Below are 16,439 nucleotides of genomic sequence, written 5' to 3'. Positions count from 1 at the left end.
TGCTAATTGGGTAGGAGATGTAGATGAGGAAAAGAGCACCAATGACAGAGCATTCTTTCTTGGTAGCAGATTGATTTCATGGTTGAGCAAGAAATAAAGTTGTACATCATTATCAATAGCAGAATTAGAATATGTTGCAGCAGCAACTAATTGTACTCAAGTATTATGGATTAAATAAACGTTGAAGGACATAAAGGTAAAGCGTAAAGAGCCTATAATCATTTATTGTGATAATTTAGCAGCAATTGATATATCAAAGAATTTGGTATTTCACTCTAAAACTAAACATGTTTCTATCAAATACAATTTTCGGAAAGAGAATGTTGGAGCAAAGGAAGTGAAATTGGTTTATGTGAATACTAAAGAGTAGATTGTAGATATCTTTACAAATCCTTTACCTAAAGAAGCCTTTGAATATCTCAAAAAGAAACTTGGGGTAATACCTTCACCGGTAGAGACTTAGACAGTTGGAGATTGGGATCAGACCAACAAAAATTAACAGAGAAACCTTTTTTTCTGGCTTTGACTGAGAAGAGCTACTTCTCAGGGGGAGTAGTTAGTATTTGTAATTAGTTCTATGAACTGGTTGTATTTGGTTTTTGTATTGCTTTGGCATTTTATGTCAAATGGGGAGAGATATCTATGGAAAAACTTTGTATTTAGGAATCATTATCCTAGGGGGAGAGATATTCTATATTTTGATTTTTGGTAATTGATCTCTTCGAGAGATTGTTGGTTTTTGGTTTTTGGCATTCTGACTTTGGCACTTAGATATTTTTCCATCTTGTGTTGCCATCAATGCCAAAGGGGGAGATTGTTAGTATTATGGATGTGTTGCATTGGTTTTGTCATTGATGTCAACACTTATCTTTCTGGAGATCTTTGGTTATGTTGAACCGACACATTATGTTTATCGGTATTTAGCTCACTAGCAAGTTTTATTGTTCACTAGCACTGAGGATGATCTATTATCATATGTAGATTACTTGGTTATGTCAAAGACATGGTTTAGACACTTGTTTTGGTGATTTGGTTATTGGTCTAATCGAGTTGGCATATTTGTTGTTACCGGCAAATTGGTCTAGGTTATGGACCAGCATGCATTATCTATTCCAGATCAGCACGACATGTTATGGAGATGATTTATTGATTGGTCATTATTGTAAATGCATTGAGTCAACATGATGCATCACATATTGATTCATTTGTAATTGATTTAATTGTAATATTCTTAGTGAGATGACCTACACATTTGGTCTTAGGTTTTGGTATATATGTAAGATTTCAATTGTGAGATTGATATAGGAGATGACATAAGGTATTATAAGGTTGTGATATTCGGTATATGTGAATATAAGAAGAGCTACTCATGCAGACATCATTTGAAGATTCAAGGAAGGTTTGAAGAAGACAATCAGAGCTTAACCTATACTGAATCCAGCATTGGAGATGCTACTTTGAGCAATACATTATCATTGGATTTAATCATCCAATTGTATTCAGTGTGACTCTCATTTTGTGATCGAGTAGTGAGCTCTAGGCAGTTGGCCTTTCTGAATGTGCAAACCCCATTTGTACACACATACTATCTGCACTAGTATCATCTGATTATGGTTAAGGTTTCCCATCGTGGTTTTTCCCCTTATAGGGTTTCCATGTACAAATATCTGTGTTATGTGTTGTGGAGGTTATTTCTCTTTCTATTTCATGCATTAAGCTTCACCGGTATTATTATTAACTGTTAAACTGTCAACCGGCATTAAGTTTGGTTTACCGGTATTATGCATCAAGTTTGATTATGTTATATTTAGGTTGAAATTAATAGACAACTGATTCACCCCCCCTCCTCTCAGTTGCCTTTGGGTCCTAACAATATATATTACTTATAATTTAACTTTATTAATGAATCCCTTTTAAAACATGTCGTAACTTTAAGTTAGGGCATTTTTTTTCTTTATAACTCTCATTGCCTTCACCCTAGAGTTTCATATTGTTAACTATACATTTTGCAAGGTTGAAGAGCCATGGAGGATGATGATGAAACTAAGCACGGTGACGATCCATTTGTTGTCAGGCGGGGGTGTGAGGGGAGGTCATGCTCCTGGGGCATGGGGTACATAGGGAGGCCGAAGCTGCCCCTATGGGTGACGACCTACAGTGGCGGTCGAAGTCATCCCTATGGGTCGCGGTCCACAATGTGGCAAAAGCTGCCCCTATGGGTCATAGCCCGCAGTGGCGGTTGAAGCCATACCTGTGGGTTGCAGCCCATAGTGTGTCTGAGCTGCCCCTGTGGGTGGCTTCGCGGCCCATAGTGTGGACAAAGCCACCTTGTGCATCACGACCCACAATGGCCTCCTGAGGGCAGCCGAGAAATTCTAATTTTTTTTTGTAGAGTGTTTTTTTTTTAAATATAAAAAATAATATATATATACACAATTTTTTTTATCTTTATATAAACAGATAAATGCATATATTTTTATTATTGTCTTCATAGTGAATTTGCCAGTCAAATATTTTAACAATAACATTTATTAATCTTCAAGTAATATATTTAAAGGTGTAGGGGTGTGTGTGTGTGTGTGTGTGTGTGTGTGTGTGTGTGTGTGTGTGTGTGTGTGTGTGTGTGTGTGTGTGTGTGTGTATGCTAAAAAATAAACTCAATGTATTTTTTTTTTCAGAGATAGTTAAATACTATATATATATATGCTAAAAAATAAACTGAATGTATTTTTTTTTTCACAGATAGTTAAATACAACATTTAATTTATATATGTTTTTCTTTTAACAACAAATTTAGTTTATAGCCAAGCATTATATATACATATATATTTATACATATATACATACATACATATATACATATATACATATATATATACATATATACATACATATATACATATATGTATATATATATATGTATATACATGTGTACATATATATATGTATATATTTATACATGTGTACATATATATATATATGTATACATATATATACATATGTACATATATTTAGCATGTATACATACATATATAAACATATATACAAATATACACATATACATATGTATATATATACATGTATACATATACATACATATACATATATATAAATGTATGTATATGTATACATGTATATCTATCTATATATATATATATACATGTATACATATATGTATATATGTATATATGTATGTACATATATATGTATATATATATGTACATATATATATATATATTGTATATATATATATGTATATGTATATGTATATATATATATATGTTTTTTTTTTTTTTCTTTTACTGTGTCATTTCCAGATTGATGTTTTATAACAACATTAGAATGTATATATATATATATATATTTTTTTTTTTTTCTTTTACTGTGTCATTTCCAAATTGATGTTTTATAACAACATTAGAATAAACTTTAATACACTCATATAAGAAAAAAAATTTATATTCTTAGAAATATATCCACTAAAATATTTCAGGACTACTTTATTTATAGCATTGATTTTTTTTTGTTTAAATACTAACCAGCAATATAACTGAATGCAAATAAAAGAATATTCACAAGATTAAACATATGAAATATATTTTCTATGATTTCTTTCTTTCTTAACTAGGAATCAACAAGCAAAGGAAATAACATTGAATATAATAAAATAAAAGCATTTCCCTTTCTTTTTTTAAATTAGAAACTCACCTTCATTATCATGTATATTTAACATTTTCCATTCATTGACAACAATAAATAACCAACAATCATAATGCCATTTTTCAACAACATATAGGAATAATATTTGAATGCTTCTTTGATTTCAAAGTAATGAATAAACAACAAAAGTAAATACAACTTCTTTTCTTTCTATATCCACTTTAGAATAATAACAACATTACAACTTCAAGCCTCTCTTTTGTTTTTACAAGAATAAGGAGCTTGATACAATACTTCTTTTTCAGAATTCAAAATAAATGTAATAGGATACTTGCAAATGAACTTGGCTTTTCTCCATCCTTTAACCCAAGTGTGAACCCACAAATAAAACTTATAGGTTGTGACCATGGAGGCTCACCTCCCAACCTAGGCTTACAAGAAGCTACTTCCAAGCTAGGAGAACCAAGTCTAAATAGGCTACAAACAACTCAGCAATACATGCAAGAAAGACTTATACAAAAAAAAGACTCCCAACCCAAGGATTCACATTGTCACTATGTGACTAATTTTGTTGGGTGAAGGTAGATCAAGAACCTAGAGGAGATCTACAAGAAAGAGGAACAAATGCCTTTACAAGGATACCAAAATACAATCAACTCAACGTTACATACTTGACCCAAAAACTTCCCTTATGTCCCCCATGGCTTACAAGCCCAAATCTCCCCTTATGACCCCCTTTTTGCATAAACATAAAACAATGCAACAAGGATCCCATAACCCTTGTGTATCTCTCTCTTACAAGAAGAGAGTATGTACACTCTTAGACTATCAAGCAATCCTTCACCCCAAGACTACTCTTCCCTCGCAAGGGTGAGTATGGCCTTGAAACACCCATAACACAAGATAATCACAAAAATCACAAAGATAAACACAAGAAGGAATTCAACAACCAACACCATAAATCACATATACAACAAAAGCAATTTTCCTTCACACATAACAATGATAATCAAAATACATAGAAGAACACTCTCAACCTTTGATCTTGCAGATGGTATGAGGGATGGTTGTAGAAGAGTTGCCCAATCCACTAGTCTTTTCTTCCCAAAAACCAAAAATGCATCTCCTATCCTAAATTTTTAAAAACAACTCTAAGTCTCCAAGATTGGAAAGTGGGTGATCAAGATCCTATGTTTGAATCCCTTTCGTAAGTAGGTTCTCCTCACACTTTCCAACTTCCTTGGAAAGGATGTGAGATCCCATAGGTTGGTCTTCCCCACCTGTTACATGGTTTCTATAAATGGAAATTGAAAAAGGTAAGAGAAAGTGGGGAAGAGAAACTATCAGTCAAATGGAAGGTTGTTTAACCAAGGAGAAATCCTCAAAAGTTGAATTTTTGTCCATCTTGGAAAACCCATTTTTGAGGTGACTTGATAGTCACATGTGAGTGGTCACATGGATAAAATTAATCTTTACCATTAGGTTTATCATATGGGCCTTCAAAAGTGCCCTAAACCTAACCTTAGGAGTTAGTTTGACCCTCCAAAAACCCACCTAAAATTTGTCTATGGGTCAAACTTGAGTTGACCATTCTAATGGCTCTCTAACGAAGACTCTATTGGGACCACAACAAGATATTTGAATAATGCATTGGTTACACAAATTCCTTCCAAAGGACATGTAATTTCCAACTCACATCACAACACAAGTGTCAAGTGACACCATAAAATACACATCACTTAAATACACTAGGTATGTTCTTTTTTGGAATTAACAAAATTAACAAATACAAATTGAACACACATTCAAGCATTCACATTTACTAATATAAACACATCACATATGAGGTTTTGTCTCTCCAAATAGACAACCATTTTCTTTACTAACACACATAAGTTTAGTTTGATTCTCTGAATAGTTTCCATGGTCACATGGATTATCTTTCCTGCACATCTCATTTTGCACATTAGTAATCTCAAATAATCACATGCAATATTAATATATGAAAAGAATACAAATCAGACACTTTGCATACAATTTAAATCATAACAATCAAATTATCATTTATCCAGTAGAATCCACATGAAATAATTTACTCAATGACATCATCATAATCCTCATGAAACTCAATCATTCATAAGGCATGAATCCATGTTTTCTAACATCATAAATAACATGCTGCAAATCAGAAATAGATGACATACATCATATCAATGTTATCAAATCACTGGATCATATAGAATGTATATTCATAATGCATCAAAATAAAGTATCAATAATAGGTACAACATGAAAAATAACTGCAATGCTATGACGACACAAGGTAGGGCCTCACACATTAAAGTCATGGGGGCAATCCATGTTTTACGCATGTCTTCCATAAGTATTCCTATTATCCCTCAACCAATCAATATGACCCAAGGGGACAATTCATTCACCAATTTTTTTCCTCCTTTAAGTGTCCCTTTTCCTACTCAATCATCACCTATGCCTACTTATCATAATGTCCCACCACCTTCAATAACATCACACCACCTTTTCAATCAATGCCTTCCTTCAATATCATCACACCACCTTATCAATCAACCATGTATAACATCAATTCTTTTACCAAAGAGACCATTAACAATCTTTCTCAAACTGTGTTTTCCTTACAACAACAAATTGCTTTGATGAGTCAATCAAAGTTTAGTGTGCCTACATTTGATGTTGCGAGCCCACTTTCTCTTGATATTGTTAAATTTGTCCAAACTAAGCATGTTGAGGTCCCTCAATTGGAACTCTATAATGGAAAAAGTGATTCTTTAATGCATGTTAAAACATTTCAAACCTTGTGTATTGATTTTGCCTATACTCAAAGATTGCTTGCAAAACTGTTTACAAGAACACTAAGAGATAAGGCTTTACAATGGTATTTCTCTTTGCCTTCTTATTCTATCACTTCTTTTCAACAATTAGCAAATTCTTTCATTCAACAATTTCAAAAAACATTGGTCCTACAATCACTTTGACTAATTTAATGCATTGTAAACAAGGTGTTAAAGATAAAGTGACTGATTTCATTGGTAGATATAATCATTTGTGTTCTCAAATTTCTTTTCTTGTACCTGATAATGATATTCAAAGAATTTTAATTTCTAATTTTCAAAAATATATCAGGGAAAAGCTTCTTTTGTTTGTGTTTACTTCCTTTTTGTAGTTGTGCGCAACACTCCACAATTATCAACTAGATGTGAGTCAAATGGAGCAATCTACTCCTATGGATCCGAGTGATAAGTGGGAGAGTGTTCAACAACCATTTGTGAAGTTCAAACCAACAAAAAACTTCATCAAGATCAATGATACAATCAACAAAACCAATGTGAATGCTACAACAACTGTGCCTCCTATTTCTAAATTCTTTAAAAGAGAAAGACAATTTGCTCCTTTGAATGAATCTTTACATAGTATAATGTCTCAGTTGTTACAAAGAAATATTATAAAACTTCCTCCTATCAAACCAGTTGACTCATCTAAGCTTGCATCCCCTTATTTTGATTGCAATTCCTTTTGTCAATTTCATCGTCATCTTGGTCATGATACTGAAAAATGTTTTTCATTGAAAAGTAAGATTCAAGATTTGATTGATAATAATACTATATATGTGGCAGGTGTGAATGATAAGGGAAACAAATCAGTATCTCCTCCTAATCAAAATATTAAGATTTTTACTAATCCTTTTCCTTCTCATACCTCTAATGTGATTGAGACTGAACATACATCTTTCTCTCCTTGTGATCTTACTACCACAACTTCGAATTTGGTGAATATGGTAGAGAAACAAGAGACACCTAAGGATCCTTGTATCACATTTGACCCTATTGAGACCAATAGAGCACCTAGTGGACCTTTACACATAGATGTGAAGGTTAAGAACATACCCTACTGTGGTGCTCTTGTTAATCCCTCTTGCATGGTTAATGTCATCACTGAGGAGTATCTTTTCACTTTACGATTGCATAAACCCATCTATGATGACACTAATATGGTTGAGAAGTTATTTGATGGCCTCTCTTGTCCTATCATAGGTTCTATCTATTGGTATTTTGGTATGGTTTTGTCATTGATGTCAACACCTATAACACTTATCAACTCTGGCACTTTGGAGGATTGGCAATATTCACCTGCAAGCAAGTGACTTTATGCACAGTCACCAGTATCTGGTTCACCGACAAGATATATTGTTCACCGGCACTTGGAATGACATGGAAAACACTTGGTTATGTTGAAGACATCATTTGGATACCTTGTCTTGGAGATTTGTTCATTGGCATATTCGTATTTGCATATTTGTTGTTACTTGCAAATAGGTCCATAATAAGCACCAGCAAGCTTATATATTCTAGATCAGCACAACACACTTTGGAGATGATTTTGTTGTTATTATAAATACATTAAGCTGACATGTTGAATCGGATATTGCATCGGTTATTGATTTACTTATAATTATTTTATTGTAATATCTTTTAGAGATGACCTACTAAAATTGGTCTTAGGTTATGGTATATATGTAAGATCTTATTTGTAAGATCGATAGGTGATTGGGAAAAGTAATTGTAGTAATGTATATGCGAGAATAAGTAGAGCTATACATGCAGACATCATTTCAAGGTGAAGCAAGGTTTTTGTGAAGACATATCAGAATTACATCGGTACTGAATCCAACATATGAAGATGCTATTTTGAGCAGTACATCATTATTGGATTTAACCATCCAATTGTAGTCACTGTGACTCCTATTTGTGTTTGAGAAGTGAGCTCTAGGCACTTGGCCTTTCTGCATGTGTAGACCCCATTTGTATACACATACTATCTACAGTAGTATCATCTGATTGTGGGTAAGGTTTCCCATTGTGGGTTTTCCCCTTACAGGGTTTCCATGTACAAATATTGGTGTTATGTGTTGTGGATGTTATTGTCTTTCTGTTTCATGCATTAATCTTTACCGGTACTATAATTAACTGATAAACTATCTACCGACATAAAGTCTGATTTACCGGTATTAAGCATTAAGGTTGGTTAAGTTGTTTTTGGTTTGAATTTATTAGACAACTGATTCACCCCCCCCCCCCCTCTCAGTTGTCTCTGGGACCTAATAATTGGTATCAGAGCCTAGTCCTCTTTTTGCAAAATTTTAACAGCTTGAGGAGATCCAATGTCTACTGACTATTTCAGGAAGGACAGTGTTAAACTTGATGGAACCAGCTACGGTATATGGAAGATTAGAATGGAGACACATCTAAATTGCATTGGAAAGGACATTTGAGATGTTACAAAGAATGGCTATATTGCTCCTACTCAAAGTCAGCCTAATCCACCTACCTTAGAAAAAGATGAAGAAACTGATTGCAAAGCAAGAGAAGCACTTTTGAGCGCATTATCACATCAGAAAATCATGGGATTATCAGATAGGTCTATTGCTAAAGCTATTTGGGATCATTTGGAAAGATTGAATGAAGGAGATTCCACAGTCAAAATTGTAAAACTTGAAAGCTTTCGGGTCAGGTATGAAAATCTGAAAATGGAAGAAGATGAAAGGATTTTGCTTTTATGGAAAGAGTAAATGAAATTGTCTTGGGTATTAAATGTTGTGGAGGAACCTTAAGTGAAGATGAAATTGTTTCAAAAGTTTTAAGAGGATTGCCACCAGAATATAAAATGAAAGTTACTTCTATAAATGAATTTAGAACAATGTCTAATACATCAGTAACTAGGGATACATTGATTGGAAAACTTTCAGCTTTTGAAATTGAGGAATTTGGTCTTGTTGCTACTATAAAGACAAATTTAGCCTTTAAAGAATCAACATCATCTACACCATCTTTTGACAAATCTGATTGGAAAGCCTTTTATGCAAGAGAACTTGAGGAAAGCAGGAGAGAAAATGAAGAACTTGAAGAACTTGTAGTAGTATTTGCAAGGAAAATGCCTAAAGGTCCAGCTGGAAGTGAGTATGAAGGTAAAGCACCTTTTAAATGTTTTAATTGTAATAAGATTGGTCATATGGCTTCAAGATGCCTTGATAGACATGCTAGACTAAGAGAAGAAGCTAGAAGAACATACAAGCCTAACCTTGAATATCAGAGGTACACATTTAAGAAGAATAAAGATAAATCTTGTTATCTTGCTGATGAAGGAGTCACTGATGATTCTGATGAAGATGCGACAGACAACGGATGGGTTTTTGTTGCTATAACAGAAGATCAACCGACACCTACTGTTCAACTAGTAGAGCAAGCCCTAGCAGCTAAAGTTGAAGTTAAGGATGAATGGATCATTGATTCAGGATGTTCACATCATATGAATGGTGACAAAGGTAAATTCTTGAACTTTCAGGAATATAATGGAGGTTTGGTAAGATTTGGAGATGATAAAGCTTGTTTGATCAAAGGAAAAGGTACTATATCTCTTGATGGTAAGCATAATACTGACAATCCTTACTATGTAGAATGTTTAAAACATAATCTTTTGAGTGTTGGTCAATTGGTTGAGAAAGGATTTCAGTTACAATTCAAGAATGGAAAATACAAAATTATGAACAAAATTGGTTTGGAAATTGCAACTGGTAATCATACTAGAGGTAATATCTTTCATTTGAATAACAGTGAAAAGACATGCTTGGTTGCACACATTGATGAAAGTTGTCTATGGCATAAGAGTCTCTGTCATGTAAAATTTGATTGCATGGTAAAAATCAGTACTACTACGACAGTTAGAGACTTACCTAAGATTGTTAAACCTCACAATTCAGTATGTAACGAATGTCAATTTGGAAAACAAGTTAGAGCATCTTTTAGAAGTATTCCAGAAAAATCCAATAATGCTCTTGACTTAATTCACACTAATTTATGTGGTCCAGCTAGAACTAAAAGCTTACAAGGTGATAGATATTTCATGCTAATCCTTGATGACTATTCTAGAATGTGTTGGGTTACTTTTCTTAGAGAAAAATCCAAAGCACTTGGGAAGTTCAAATTATTCAAAGCAATGGTAGAAAATGAAACCGGTAAGAAAATCAAATGTCTGATATCAGATCAAGGAGGTGAATTCACATCTAAGAAATTTAATACATTCTGTGAAGTGAATGGAATCAAAAGAAATTTATCAGCACCCCAGACACCATAGCAGAATGGAGTTGTAAAAAGGAAAAACATAACTATCTTGGATGTAGCCAGAAGTATGTTATAATGAAGCAAATATACCACATGTATATTGGAGAGAGGCAGTAAGCACAATAGTCTATACATTCAACAAATTTCACATCAAAGGAGAAACCGATAAGACCCCTCATGAACTATGGTTTGGTATTAATCCTACTCTTAAATATTTCAAAATATTTGGAAGTAAATGCTATATTAGAAGAGATGAGTATATTGGAAAATTTGACCCTAGAAGTGATAAAGGAATATTTATTGGTTATTCATCTAAGAGAAAAGCATATAGATGTTTTAACAAAAGATTGCAGAAAATTGTTGAGAGTACAAATGTGAAGATTGATGAACAGTTTAGAGGAACTTCAAGGTATATAGACTCTAAACTGGCAACAAAGATACTGACAAATGAACCTACATTGAATCCACCGGAACAGAATGAAGATCCAGTTACATCGATATCATCTAAAAATTCCACTGTAACTGAAGAACAGTAGCAAACGAAGACACCCCGATATGTAAGATTGAACCAGTTTGAAAATCAGATAATTGGGAACAAGTATCAAGGAGTTATGACAAAAGGAAGACTAGAAAATGAAGAGGTATGTCTTATTTCTCAAATTGAACCATCATCAATTAATGAGGCATGTGAAGATGAGCACTGAATTAAAGTTATGGAAGAGGAACTAGAACAAATTGAGAAGAATAACACATGGACATTAGTTCCTCAGCCTAAAGACAAAAATGTGATTGGAACAAAATGGGTATTTAGAAACAAACTTAATGAAAATGGGAAGGTAATCAGAAATAAAGCAAGACTAGTGTGTAAGGGATATTCTCAGAAATAAGGAATTGATTATAATGAAACCTTTGCACTAGTAGCTAGAATTGAGCCAGTCAGATTATTCTTGGCTTTTGCAGCACACAAGAACTACAAAGTATATCAAATGGATATTAAATGTGCATTTTTGAATGAAGATCTTGAAGAAGAAGTTTACATTGAGAAACCTGATGGATTTTCTTTAACAGATAACAAAGATATGGTTTGCAGGTTAAGGAAAGCTTTGTATGGGTTGAAGCAAGCTCCAAGAGCTTGGTATGCTAGATTGGATAAATATCTTTTAAAGATTGATTTTTCTAAAGGTAATGCTGACAACAACTTATACTATAAAGTGAAAAATGATGACATCTTGGTTATAGAAGTTTTTGTTGATGATATAATCTTTGGAGGAGAAGATGGATTATGTAAAGAATTTTCTATTGAAATGCAGCATGAATTTGAAATGTCTATGATTGGAGAGATAAAATTCTTTTTAGGATTGTAGATTTCATAGACTAATAAAGGTATATTCTTAAGTCAATCCAAGTACTTGAAGGAGTTACTAAAGAAATTTGGGATGGATAACTCTAAACTGGTAAGCACACCTATGACTACGAATGATAAATTATCACTAAGGGATGAATCTACACCTGCTAATCTGACTAGGTACAAGTCTATGATAGGAGGCCTACTATATTTGACATAAACAAGACCTGATATTATGAATGCAGTATGTATTGTTTCAAGATTTCAGAGTAATCCTAAAGAAAATCATGAATCAGTGGTAAAAAGGATTTTATGGTACTTACAAGGCACTACAAATCTTGGTTTATGGTATCCTAGAGATGAAAACTTTGAATTATGTGCATACACATATACCAATTGGGTAGGAGATGTGGATGATTGAAAAAGCACCACCGGCTGAGCATTTTTTCTCGGAAGCAGATTAATTTCTTGGCTGAGTAAGAAACAAAGCTGCACATCTTTGTCAATAACAGAAATAGAATATGTTGCAGCAACAACTAACTGTACATAGGTATTATGGCTTAAGCAAATGTTGAAGGACATAAAGGTAAAATGCAAGTAACCTATAACTATCTATTGTGATAACACTGCATCAATTGATATATCTAAGAATCCAGTACTACATTCTAAAACTAAACATGTTTCTATCAAATTGAATTTTTTGAAAGAGAATGTTGAAGCAAAAGAACTAAAACTGGTTTATGGGAATACTAAAGAGTAGATTGCAGATATTTTCACTAAGCCTTTGCCTAAGGAGACTTTTGAATATCTCAGAGATCAACTTGGGGTGATACCCCCACTGGTAGAGACTTAGACAGTTGATGTTTGTCATCAACTGACAAAAAAAACAAAGAAATCTTTTACTCTGACTTTAATGAGGAGAGCTACTTCTTAGAGGGAGTAGTTGGCATACTGAATTGGTTGGTATTTTGTATTTGAACCTGAATTTTGTATTGGCTTTGGCATTTGATGTTAAAGGGGGAGAGATTGATATGGAAAAATAGAAGGAGAACACAAGTTACTCTCAGGGGGAGAGAATGTTACTTTGGGAGAGATGGATTACTCTTTGTAACTGAATTTTGATTTCTAGTTATGATTTGTTTTGGGAGATTATTGGTTTTTGGTTTTTGGCATTTCTGTTTTGGCACTTTGATGGTTTTTCCATATTGTGTTTCCATCAATGCCAAAGGGGGAGATTGTTGGTATTTTGGTATGGTTCTGTCATTAATGTCAACACCTATAACACTTATCAACTCTGGCACTTCGGAGGATTGGCAATATTCACTGACAAGCAAGTGACTTTATGCACAGTCACCGGTATTTGGTTCATCAGCAGGATATATTGTTCACCGACACTTGGAATGACATGGAAAACACTTGGTTATGTTGAAGACATCGTCTAGACACTTTGTCTTAGAGATTTCTTCATTGGCATATTCATATTTGCATATTTGCTGTTACCGGCAAATAGGTCCAGAATAAGCACCGACATGCTTATCTATTCTAGATCAGCACGACATGCTTTGGAGATGATTTTGTTGTTATTGTAAATACACTAAGCCGACATGTTGAATCAGATATTGCATTGGTTATTGATTTACTTATAATTATTTTATTGTAATATCTTTTAGAGCCGACCTACTAAAATTGGTCTTAGGTTATGGTATATATGGAAGATCTTATTTGTAAGATCGATAGGCGATTGGGAAAAGGAGTTGTAGTAAGGTATATGTGAGAATAAGAAGGTCTATACACACAGACATCATTTGAAGGTGAAGCAAGGTTTTTGTGAAGACATATCAGAACTACATCGGTATTGAATCTAGCATATGAAGATGTTATTTTGAGTAGTACATCATTATTGGATTTAACCATCCAATTGTACTCAGTGTGACTCCTATTTGTGTTTGAGCAGTGAGCTCTAGGCTCTTGGCCTTTTTATGCAGACCCCATTTGTATACACATACTATTTGTAGTAGTATCATTTGATTGTGGGTAAGGTTTCACATCATGGTTTTTCCCCTTACAGGGTTTCTACGTACAAATATTGGTGTTCTGTGTTGTGGATGTTATTGTCTTTCTGTTTCATACATTAATCTTTACTGGTACTATAATTAACTAATAAACTGTCTACCGGCATAAAGTTTGATTTACCCGTATTGAGAATTAAGGTTGGTTAAGTTGTTTTTGGTTTGAATTTATTAGACAACCGATTCACCCCCCCCTCTCAATTATCTCCGGGACCTAACACTATCACCCTTCATATTGAAGTTCACACTAATTCTATGGATTTCAACTTTGTTATCATTCCTTCTTTCGAGCAATTTCGTGTGAAGTTGGGCTATCCTTGGCTATCTTCCATGAAGTCTATTGCTTCTCCAATTCATAAGTGTTTGAAATTTCCCCACAGTGGAGAAATATTAACTATTAACCATAACTTATTTTGACCATCTGAATGAAGCCCAGGTGTTCCTATTGATCTCTTTTGGCCTAAGAAATTTTAATCTCTTACACAAAGGAGTGATGCTCTTTTCCAATCTTATAAAAAATAGAAGAAATATATGATTTATCCTTGAGTCAACCTAGATCCCCAACACTTGACATTCCTATCATTCTTGAAGATGAAGTTCTTCCCCTGATGGATAGAACTAATCTTCCTCCTAAGGAAGATCCTCAACCTATTCCTATGGATGTATCTATGCCTTCTCCTAAAAATACCAACAACATTCCTCTTAAGGTTAGACCTATACCACCTCCCCATGATGGACCCAGTCTCCTTCCTACACCTAATATTCCTCCTTTATATGGTGTAGTTCCACCTCCTTGCTCTTATAGAGAGAAGAGGATCACCTCTCCTCTTGTCCAACCTAAAATACCTCTACCTAAACCTCCAACTACCAAAGAGGAGAGTGTTCCTCCTTTCATAAATATTCCTCTTCCTTCTCAGTCTTCCACTCAGACTTGATGAAATCGTTATGTGAGAGACCACCGACGAAGGTGTTGTGCTCGAGCTGATAGTTCTAATACTTAATATAAGTACAGATCCAATAGCCAACAAGATGAGAGGGGGGGGTAAATTATACAAACTTAATCATCCATAAAAACATCAGATTCAACCTCGGTAACATCTATATCAGTCATATAACCAAAAATTGTCAAACGTGCAAACTCAAAAGCATATGAACACTATAAACCTCATAACACCAGATTTAACATGGAAACCCAAATAGGGAGAAACCACTATGGGATTTCAGACCCACTAAGAAATATACTCTTCTAGAGTATGCTCGATTAAAAGCAAATCCTGTTAAAGATTACAAACACATTGCTAGATGTGACTCGATTAAGGGATTTCCCTCAGATCTGTTAGGATCTTCACTTTGTTAGAAGTGACCTTGTCAAAGGATTTTAAACACTCAATGAGAATGTTACCTTGCTAGAGGATTTACATAAAAGAATGTTAAGTCCACTTGGTGAAGAGATTTCCTATTACTTTCACAAAATAACAGTAATAAAATCTGTCTGCAACTTCACATCTAAAATGCTAAAGCAGATTCCTATTTGTTCAATACAATCTAGACACAGAACTAATCTTGTCTAACTGCTGGGCATCAATACTTTGTTATTCTAACAGGTCTTCAAGCTTCTGTGCTCGGTAATCACTATGTAGCATCCCTGTGCATACACTTGCCCACATACATTGTTTATTAATAGTTTCCTATTTATAAACAATCTTCTAACCACTTAATCTCCTTGATCACATTTCCCATGATCAATCATAGCCATCAGATATTCAGTCTTATCCAGGTTCATTGTATCTTTCGATCTGAAAATGTTTTACCCCGCCTTGGAACTTGCACATTCACTTTGGAACTTGTGTTATGGTAATGCGGTTCAATCTGAGCTGTAGGTCTTCCTGTTAACTTTCCATTGCCTTAGATTTGTTAACAAACTTCTTCCATGGCTTACCAATCATTGATCCGCTCCAGCTCATCAGCATCTTTCATTAAATATTACATGTAAACATTTAATGCATTCTGTTACAGCTCAGTTACAACTCGATGAATACTAAACTTCACTCGGTAGACATTTTGTCTTCATTAACCGATAGCGATAACCTTAGGGTTTACCGACTAGGTTCCTTAGGGTTTACCGACTAGGTTCTTTGCCTAATAACATAGTATAGTATTGACCTTTACATTTTACAACATATGTATTATGTTAAAACAATCTAAAACATCAAG

Source organism: Cryptomeria japonica, chromosome 2 (genome assembly GCF_030272615.1).
Source record: "Cryptomeria japonica chromosome 2, Sugi_1.0, whole genome shotgun sequence".
Classification (NCBI taxonomy): domain Eukaryota; kingdom Viridiplantae; phylum Streptophyta; class Pinopsida; order Cupressales; family Cupressaceae; genus Cryptomeria; species Cryptomeria japonica.
Note: the sequence above shows the minus strand (reverse complement) of the source record.